We start from the raw sequence: 10,671 nt of genomic DNA on the forward strand, positions 1-10,671 counted from the left end.
AAATATTTAGGTCTAAAGTTTTTATTATACCGAGGTTAAAAAAATAGATTTTTTCAATAATTACTCAACAGAATTTTAAAAGTAAGGTGTCAAATTAAAGATCTTACTATTTTTGTTCTTACTGACCATTTTCTTCTTTTATTTTGTTGCGTTTTAGTACCTTAAAACCGACTTAATTATTTTTTTTAAAAACTTAAATTACTTAAAAAATAAGAGGTCTACAAAAAAACCGATTGCATATTTGAATTCTATGAAAAATTTTACATCTACTACTTACTAAAAGAACCGGCTAGCTATAAAAAAAAAAGTTGATACAACTTCTTTGTAAATAATAAAGACGCAATATTTCTTTATAAACAGTCTAATAAGAGTGTAAACTAATTCTCCAAAGTGGGTTATTTATTGCCCAACACAATAAATAAGGATATTATTATTTTAAATAACCTATGAGATAGCCTGATATCTAGTTGCCGAATGTGTACGCAGTTTCCTGAGTGTTTCCTCATCCTAGCTCAATATTTACTACTAGCTAAAAATCTTCAAACTTCCCTAAAAAAATTTAAATTTGAATGTATAAACGATTTATACATTATAAATTTGAATTTTTCAAATTTTGATATTTTTTTTAAAGTTTGAAGCTTTTTTAGCTAGTAGTAAATATTGAGCTAGGATGGGGAAACACTCAGGAAACTGCGTACACATTCGGCAACTAGATATCAGGCTATCACCTATGAGATTCAACCCTTTGTAGACAGTGAGGTATTTTTTTGTCAATAATACGATTGACCCCCCCTCTATCTTGGCTTCTGTTACAGATAAAGACGTAAAATTTTTTTCTGGTGGTTCATGTGTATTTTTAGAGAAAATTACTTTTTCTAGTCATAGCAGTCAGGCCGCTCCTTAGCCGCTTTTTAGAGGCCAGCCGCTAAATTTTAAAACAGCTGTAGAGCGGCCAATTTTGCAGCTAGGATGATCAAATTTTAGGACGAACTTTTATTTTTCATAACAAAAAAATTACTTTTTCTGATCATTGCCGAAAAACGGCAAATAACGGAAACCGCCATTTTCGGCGGTTACGGCGGTAAAACGGCGGTTGGCGGCGCCAATTAATATTTTTATCTGTTTATTGTTGCTCAAGAATTCATCAAAAAAATTTACAGGTCTCTAGCTGTAATAGAAGTCACGATATTCATGATATATGTCTGTAGTAAAAGCCAGACAAAATCAGTCATAAAGTCGGTCAGGGTGTGGTCAAACGGTCATAACACCACTTTTCTCAGATGGTCATTGATATCTCAGTATTCACCAAAAAAATTTTTGGTTTCTACCTTATACACAAAAGTCATAATGTAGAAATTAAGATTTATTTAGAATTTTTTTAAAATTTTGGTGCTACCCAACCGACTTTGACCGGACACCACGACCGACACAGACCAGATATCCTAATAAAATCAACTCCTGCCGACGCATAATTACTAAACTTAAAAAGTCATGAAGTCACAGCTCTCCATCTTACCTACAAAAAAAATGACATTAAAAAAACTAGAGGGGGGGGTCAATATGACCCCCCCCCCCCCAATCTGTAAGGGTTAACAGTAAGTAAATTGTTTCAACTATATATGACAAGTTAAATATCCCTACAAACATTATAAGAAACAAAAACGTTCAGATTTTCCTTATTTTTTCCTTTTTCCCTCCCAAAATACCATAAAATCAAGGCATTATTCCTGGATATTTTTGTTAATAGGACATTTTTGGTTGATAGTGAAGTGAAATGTGCTTAGAAAATGTTAAGATTTGATAATCAGATGAGAAATTTTTACGTTCACACTTCCTTTAAAGTTTTGTAATAAGATTTGAATATTATTTTCTTGTCTTTGAAAATTGATTAAAGAAATTTCTGAGTTTCACATAACACGGTAATACTATGTATTAACAATTTTTCTTAATAATAATACATAAAATTATCATTGATAATTATCATTCTATTAAGAATTTATGTATAAAATATTATTGAAAGATAGAGGGCTATGATTAACTTTTTAAATGGATAATGGGTATGACATATAGCTGAAAATGAATTTTTTTTTGGTATCTCTGAAATCTTACTGCTTTGTACTATAGACAATATAAATGGGGGGGTGGGGGGTGATATCAACAATATAATTTTTTTGTATTTAGATTAAATAAGAAGTAAAAACTAAATTTTGTGGGCGGTCAACCACCCTCAATTTAGATTTTAGTTTTAAAAGAAAATTATTTTTTTTTTTTGGGGGGGGATGGGTATTTTCCTTTTTTCTGTGGGGTTGGGGTTGTCCCACCCCCCAAGAAAATAGATTAAAACAATCACAGGACCAGAAGGTATATGACCTAAAAGAGTAGAGCCCAATCGGTTCAGCTTCAGACATACAGACAATCATACAGTCAGACAGACAGCATTCTACTTTGTATAATATGTAATAATTATTACAGATGGAGAAGGATCCTGGTGGATTCACTCAGAAGAGTGCTGCCTGGATGCAAGTGACAAAGGAGCTAAATGAAAGATTAGATCAGAAATCTTTACAGGTACACTCTTCAAATTATATAACTGTCATCCACAATTTTTATCTAAAATGCAAAGATTTAACCCTTAACGGTCGGAGGGGGCGGGGGGGGGGGCGTTCAACCCCTTCCGTTTTTTTCTATCTCATTTTCTGTGTGTGAAAGAAAAAGAGCCCAAACTGTGTGACTTTTTAAGTGTAGGTATTACACATAACTGAGAGTTAGAATTTTTTGAATATCACCATCCTGGCGGACACAGGATGCCAGCAAACCTGGCAGTGTCACCCAAGTAAAGAGCAAAAATATTTTTTTTGACCTAAACAAAGCATTTTATCTTATTAAAATACTAAAATATCCTCTAGTAGTACATCCGGGGCTATAGCACTTACACATCCAGCAAATTAACAGTTGATTTATTTTTGGCAAAATGTTTTCTTCCTTTTTCTCATGCCATTAATACATCCAACACAGGCAAAAATACATCCAATATTTTAATACATATGTCAAAAATACATCTGACACTGGCAAATATACATCTAGATTAATTTATAAGAATATTTACAATTAATTAGATTTTGTACAGTATGTATAGGTTTTTTAATTTTTGGCCTATTTTAGTTGATGGTAGAAGATGGTGATCATAACTATTTTAGGATATCTTCAAACTTGATTTACCCACCCCTCTTTTTACATTCCCTTTGAAGTGGATAATTCTGGATTATCTATTATGTGATAAGGTGTTTATAAAATTGTTAAAAAATGACATCTGTTTGGTTTTCCTTTGCAATTAAGCTTTTTTTTTAGGTATAGGGAAGGTTTTTAACTATTTTGGGAGAGCGTATCTCCACTCTCCCAATTTAATATCCCCCCCCAAATTTTTTTTCTGAATATTTCTTATTAAAACTCAAATTAAAAAGTAGAAGGGTGGTTGACTTATCCCCCTCCCACCTTAAGAACACCTAGAGGCTTCTTGGGGGCGTTCGTTGCCCCAAGTCTTTCTTAAAATAAAAGCTTCATAATTGCATCATTCTCAGTATGAATCCCCCCTCTACTACCCTGGTTTTCATTTCCCCCTGAGCACGCAGTTTTGCTTACTTCCAGTTGCCGGTATAGCTCAACAAAATTTGAAAACCATGAAAATTTAGGTGAATTCAAAATACCCCTTCTAACTGTTTTGTTTTTATAGTAAAGTTGCTGATTTTTTTGGTGAAATTTAAAGTTTATTGACAAGTACATCAATTTGTGAATTTGTTTTATTCAAATTATTATTTTTTATTTGTTTTTTTTATTGTTTTTTTACGTCCTATTATGACCTGGTTCGGCATGGCAATAAATGCCCGCCAGTTTTAAAACCCTGCTTGGCCTTGGTTTTATTACCCGGTTTTAACTTTTCAACCATTAAATATTTTTTTATGATTTATTATTCTCTTCAAATGTAAAAATTTTATTATAAAAAGAGCATAAAAATATTGGGTGACACATATAGAGATTACTAGGGTATAGCTATTAGTGTGGCTCAAACCCTTACCAATGACATAAACTGCATTTTCATCATTTTAATCCTAATGTACCTTACTCTCTTTTAACCCTTAACAGTCGGGCCCCTTGCCGCACCTTAATCAGTCGGGGGGGGGGGGGCGTTAGAGCTAGAGGGCTAAATTTTTTTGTACAAGTCCCCTGTGTTATGATAAATTTCCGACCTTAAGTAAGTCAAAGTCAATTTTCGCTTCCTTCACCCTTTTATTTAACAACCTTTGTTTTTAGGTCCTTTTTTACTTAAAGGGCGAATATAGGTTGGATATGATATGAGCTTATATCAAAGGTGCAAGTATATACATTATGAATAACTCAAGCAAATAAAGATATTCCATTGGATAAGGTCGTTACAGCTAAAAACCTAGCCAATTGGGCTAATTTGTGACGTCAGAGGAGTGGTTCCCTAACATATTCAAATACCCATATTCACAACAGGATGCGTGTAGAGTTTGCCTAAATACTGTTGTTATTTTGCAGTACAAATAAATGAGAAAAAGGTTTCGGGAATTAATCAGGGGTAAATATACCCTCCTTCTACCTTCATACAAAATATATAAAGTAAAATATTTAAAAGTTTAAAAAACATCAAATAATGTAAAAAGTAAAATAAAAAAATAATCAATAAAATTTTCTTGGAGGAAGAATGATTTCAAATCCCTGTTTTTTGTGGCCGTGTGTGTGTGTGTGTTGAAAATGCGTAATCAGGGATGTTTATACCATCATGAATTAATCAAAGATCTCTGTACAGAAAATAAACTTTAAGACGTATTATTTACCCTAGTCAATAGTCCTGACGCCCTTCTACGCAAATTATTTTTATGCTTTTTAAAAATTAAATAAACTAGTATATAATCTAAAATAATAAACATTTAAATTATCTTTTAAGGTGCGTGCCAATGTAATAGTCAATCAAACTTAAGCAAAATAGTAAAAAAAAGTCTTGTAAAGGGCTAAAATAAACGGTTTGTCGTCAATCTGATTTATCATATGTTCAATTGAAACAGAAAATTGCAAAATCTACTTAAGGATTTTTTTGAATTTTTAAATTTGGCATGGATATTCTAAAAGTATGAAATGGCACCTTTCATATAAGCTCATATCATATCGAACCTATATTCGCCCTTTAAAAATTTCAAACGGCTGCAATTTTCTTATTTTTTAAGCTAGAAGAACAATTTTTTTGCAGAAAATGTTTATTTTTATGTAAATTTTATATTTGAAATGTCAAAATATAAATTTCAGCGGCCGCAGCTGTACTTGGCAGCTGCCAGCCGCTGCAGTCGGCGGTCGGCGGGAAAACGGCGGCGGATCTTTATGAAATTTTGATACGTTATGTAGACATGTAAGAAAAGCTTAAGTTTAAAATTTGAAGTCTCTAAGTCAAAAATTGAGGCCACAGGAGCCTTTTAAAGATTTCTGGTGACCTGGAGGATCAGAACCTGCAGGATCATACCTGGAACCTGAAATTGACTTGAACACCTGTATTTCATATAAGGATGTACTACTAGAGGATATTTTAGTATTTTGGCAAGATAAAATACTTTGTTTAAGTCAAAAAAATATTTTTGCTCTTTACCTGGATGACCCTGCCAGGTTTGCTGGCATCCTATGCCCGCCAGGATGGATATATTCAAAAAATTCAAACTCTCAGTTATGTGTCATACCCAAACTTAAAAAGTCACGCAGTTTGGGCTCTTTATCTTTCACACACAGAAAATGAGATAGAAAAAACTGGATGGGGGGGCGTTCAACGCCCCCCCCCGACCGTTAAGGGTTAATAAAAATAACAGTTTACGTCATTGGTAAGGGTTTGAGCCACCCTAATAACTTATCCTAGTAACCTCTATATGTGTCACACAATATTTTTATGCTCTTTTTCTGATATGTATCATCCAATTTTTATATGTTCTTTTGGATCATGGAAAGAAAACAAAGTCATTCCTTAATTAGGACAGAAGTCACCTTCCTAGGAAGGACATAAGTAGCTTCCCTTATGTGAGAATTTGTTAGATGAAGGGCATAACTTGTCTCCCTTAACAAAGATTTTGCAAGATGAAGGACATAAGTAGCCTCCCTTCACCACACAAAACCTAGCTTTTTGGTCCTTCACATAGCAAAATCTTGCATAAAATAGTTTATCTGTCCTTCACATAGCAAATTCTTGCAAAACATAGCAAATTCTTGCAAAACTTAGCAAATTCTTGCAAAACATAGCATTTCTGTCCTTCACATAGCAAATTCTTGCAAAACATAGCAAATTCTTGCAAAACATAGCAAATTCTTGCAAAACATAGCAAATTCTTGCAAAACATAGCAAATTCTTGCAAAACATAGCAAATTTTTGGAAAACTTAGCTTTTCTGTCCTTCACATAGCTAATTCTTGCAAAAAATAGCAAAATCTTACAAAACATAGCAAATTCTTGCAAAACATAGCAAATTCTGGCAAAACATTGCAAATTCTTGGAAAACTTAGCTTTTCTGTCCTTCACATAGCTAATTCTTGCAAAAAATAGCAAAATCTTACAGAACATAGTAAATTCTTGCAAAACATAGCAAATTCTGGCAAAACATAGCAAATTCTTGCAAAACATAGCAAATTCTGGCAAAACATAGCAAATTCTGGCAAAACATAGCAAAATCTTACAAAACATAGCAAATTCTTGCAAAACATAGCAAATTCTTGGAAAACTTAGCTTTTCAGTCCTTCACATAGCTAATTCTTGCAAAAAATAGCAAATTCTTACAAAACATAGCAAATTCTGGCAAAACATTGCAAATTCTTTGAAAACTTAGCTTTTCTGTCCTTTACATAGCTAATTCTTGCAAAACATAGCAAAATCTTACAAAACATAGCAAATTCTTACAAAACATAGCAAATTCTGGCAAAACATAGCAAATTCTTACAAAACATAGCAAATTCTGGCAAAACATAGCAAATTCTTGGAAAACTTAGCATTTCTGTCCTTCACATAGCTAATTCTTGCAAAACATAGCAAATTCTTGCAAAACATAGCAAATTCTTGCAAAACATAGCAAATTCTTACAAAACATAGCAAATTCTGGCAAAACATTGCAAATTCTTGGAAAACTTAGCTTTTCTGTCCTTCACATAGCTAATTCTTGCAAAACATAGCAAAATCTTACAAAACATAAATAGCATAAAATAGCATTTCTGTCCTTTCAATTTATGAGATCTTAAGCTACAGACAGAAAAACTTTGCTTTTTTGTTTTCAATAAACCAGGATATCATAACACTACAGGAGTAACAATATTGTTTGCAAAGTACAGTTGAAGCTTTCTGACTGCCCTTGTACTATGTGTGTTAGTGTCTGTGTATGTTCTCACAGCTTTAGTGGCCAGGTGGAAATATTGAGAGCCAAAATTATCAATTTAAAATTTAGAAATGTAGATTCTCAACAAAAATGTAGTCTCTTGATTTTTTTACTAGGCTCATTACATATTTTTTTTATTTTTTAGAATATATATTTTATTTTTGGCCACTTGTACATTATTAACTTTCACCCCTTCCTTGACTGGCTATCTATCTATCAAACTTATTTCATAATCCTTTACAGTAGCCAACACATAAAATATTAGACCAAAAAGTATTTAATATGAATCTAATATTTCTACATATTTATTTTTGATTATTATATCAAACTATTTTTTTCTTCATAAAATATACCTATACAATTATCAATGCTTATATAAAAGAAACAGAAGAAATTGCCCAAGAAAAAAAAAATTAACTAACCCTCTCAAAGATAAAAATTTGGACATTTGTATTTGATGAAAAGTACACACCTCTCTACATAGAGCATAGGCATATTAGTGTCATAGCTGTTAATCTCATCTAATGCAATTCTCCATTTATCTGGTACAAACTCTAAAGATGGTTGACAAGTTCATTTTCAGCGGTTCAAATAAATCAGCTGATAAATTATGTAAGGATTGCAAGGGCTTACTTTGAATTTTTAGGAAAGCGGATAGAAAGTTAGATTTTTTTCTCCCCATAAATATTTAGAATTGAATAAATTAGAGTTTTTTTTATTTTTGTAATACAAAATAAAACTAATTTACCATTCCATGAAAAATCATCCCCGAAAAAAATACTTATTTAAATTATTAGAGTTGTTGTTTAATCTTTTATCTTTATACTAGCGGCTTCGCCCCAAGCCTCTAGGGGCTTTGCCCCAAGAGGTTTTATCAAACTATTTTTTTGTGTTTTAGATTTGGGGAATATTTTTAATTTTTTTGGGGGGTTAGGGGTGTCCCACCCTCCAAGAAAATAATTATAAACCTTCCCAGGACCTATGAGAAGCTACCCTGTAAAGGAGAACCCGATCGGTTCAGCGGTTAGCGAGATCCTTCACTACAAACAAACAGTCAGACAAACAAACATCGTTCTACTTTGTATTATAGATAAACCCAGGGAGGGAGGGTACATTAGACTTTAAATAAGTAAAGTATTGAAAGGGGTATTTTAAATTAATTATACTGGGAATGTACACAAATTTACCGGCCTTTATCCCTAGAGATCCCTGAAACTTCTGTTCAAAACGAAGCTTTTCTATAATTAGGTTGGTTCTTTCTATATGAAACAGTTACCTCTTTTCGTAAATTTAGACATGATATAATTGTCTTATCAATTTCAAACTTTGCATGATGATTCCTATAACAGACCCTACTGATTTTAGAGCTACGCTTTTATGGATGTTGTCATCCTTGTTTAATTTTGTTTATACTTATACATGTTTGTATATAAATAATTTAGATTTAGATTAATCCAGATAGAGAGTAGACATTGGTCTGTTTATTACACGTTAGTCCCCAAAGTTTTATAATAACGTTTTCTTATTCGTAAATTAACCAACTTTTGGAACGTTGATTTTTGAATTGGTTGGTTAGTTTAGTTACGTGTTTAAATGTTCAACCAATAATTTTGATCTCAGAAAGGATAATTTTGTGCATCATCATTGGGGATGTATATCAATTTTCGGCCATTTTCTTTCCCTTTAGATCCCTAATTAGATCATAAGATTATTCGGGAATAGTCCATTTTGTGGCAACGCTTTAAGGGGCGATTCGTCGTATTTTTAAAATGGCGTTTTAGAGGTTATTTAGATTAGGTTAAGTTATATTGGGTTAGGTGATTGCCCCACAGGATATTTTATCTCCAATAATTTTATGATTCATAGTTCAGGAATATACAACGCATCGTATTATATTTAGCTTTCCGCGGCCATAAAAATGTACATATTATGCTTTATATAATTTTTCAGTATTGCTGAGAACCGGTTCTAATCCACTGCATATTGCTAGCAGACAATATTTAAATAATATTAATTTATAATCGACGCAATTTATGTAATAGTACATTATTAACAAGAGGAAAAGGGGGGAACGTTTAATTAAAACAGTGGAAAAAAACATTGTAAAATAAAAAAAATCAAATAAAATTCTATATTTTCAATAATAGAAAAATGAGGAATAGTCCCTTTTGTGGCAACACCCCTTAAGGGGCGATTCGTCTTATATATTTTAAATGGCTTTTGATGGGTTATTTTAGTTTAGGTTAGGTTATATTGGTTAGTGATTGCCTCACAGGGTGAAAAAAAATAAAGAATCGCCCCTTAAGGAGCATTGTCAGAAAAGGGACTATACCCGAAAAATTAATTAGAATTAAACTACTCCTTAAGATCTACCAATTGGAACTGTCACATGAAAAATAATTAATCTTCTTAAATATATTACATAAATTCTTTAACTCAATGCTAGGACAATGGATTTAAATTTATCTTCTCCAGTGTTCCAGTTACATGAAATTGTGGAATTAAGATTTAATTTTATTGGTTATTTTAAACAAACACTGAATAAGATAATATAAAAATGTACTCTTTAAACCTTATTTACTATTGTTAGGTTAGTTCTCATCTCCTGTTAGATAGAAGTTTAAACAGTACACTACTTTCTGCCTTCTATACTATTATGAAATTCCTAGGTGGCCAAAAAAATATATTTTAAAAGATACAAAAAAAATAAGTAATGAGCCTAGTAAAAAAATCAAGAGACTACATTTTTGTAGAGAATCTACATTTCTAAATTTTAACCCTTACAGATTGGGCCCCTATTCCCACCTTAATAGATGGGGGGGGGGGGGGGGGGGTCATATTGACCCCCCCCCTCTATCTCGGCTTCTGTTACAGATAAAGACGTAAAATTTTTTTCTGGTGGTTCATGTGTATTTTTAGAGAAAATTACTTTTTCTAGTCATAGCAGTCAGGCCGCTCCTTAGCCGCTTTTTAGCGGCCAGCCGCTAAATTTTAAAACAGCTGTAGAGCGGCCAATTTTGCAGCTAGGATGACCAAATTTTAGGACGAACTTTTATTTTTCATAACAAAAAAATTACTTTTTCTGATCATCGCCAAAAAACGGAAAATAACTGAAACCGCCATTTTCGGCGGTTACGGCGGTAAAACAGCGGTTGGCGGCGCCAATTAATATTTTTATCTGTTTATTATTGCTCAAGGATTTACCAAAAAAAATTATAGGTCTCTAGCTGTAATAGAAGCCACGATATTCATGATAT

This window comes from Acartia tonsa, chromosome 15 (genome assembly GCF_053477335.1).
Source record: "Acartia tonsa isolate MP-2025a chromosome 15, ASM5347733v1, whole genome shotgun sequence".
NCBI lineage: Eukaryota > Metazoa > Arthropoda > Copepoda > Calanoida > Acartiidae > Acartia > Acartia tonsa.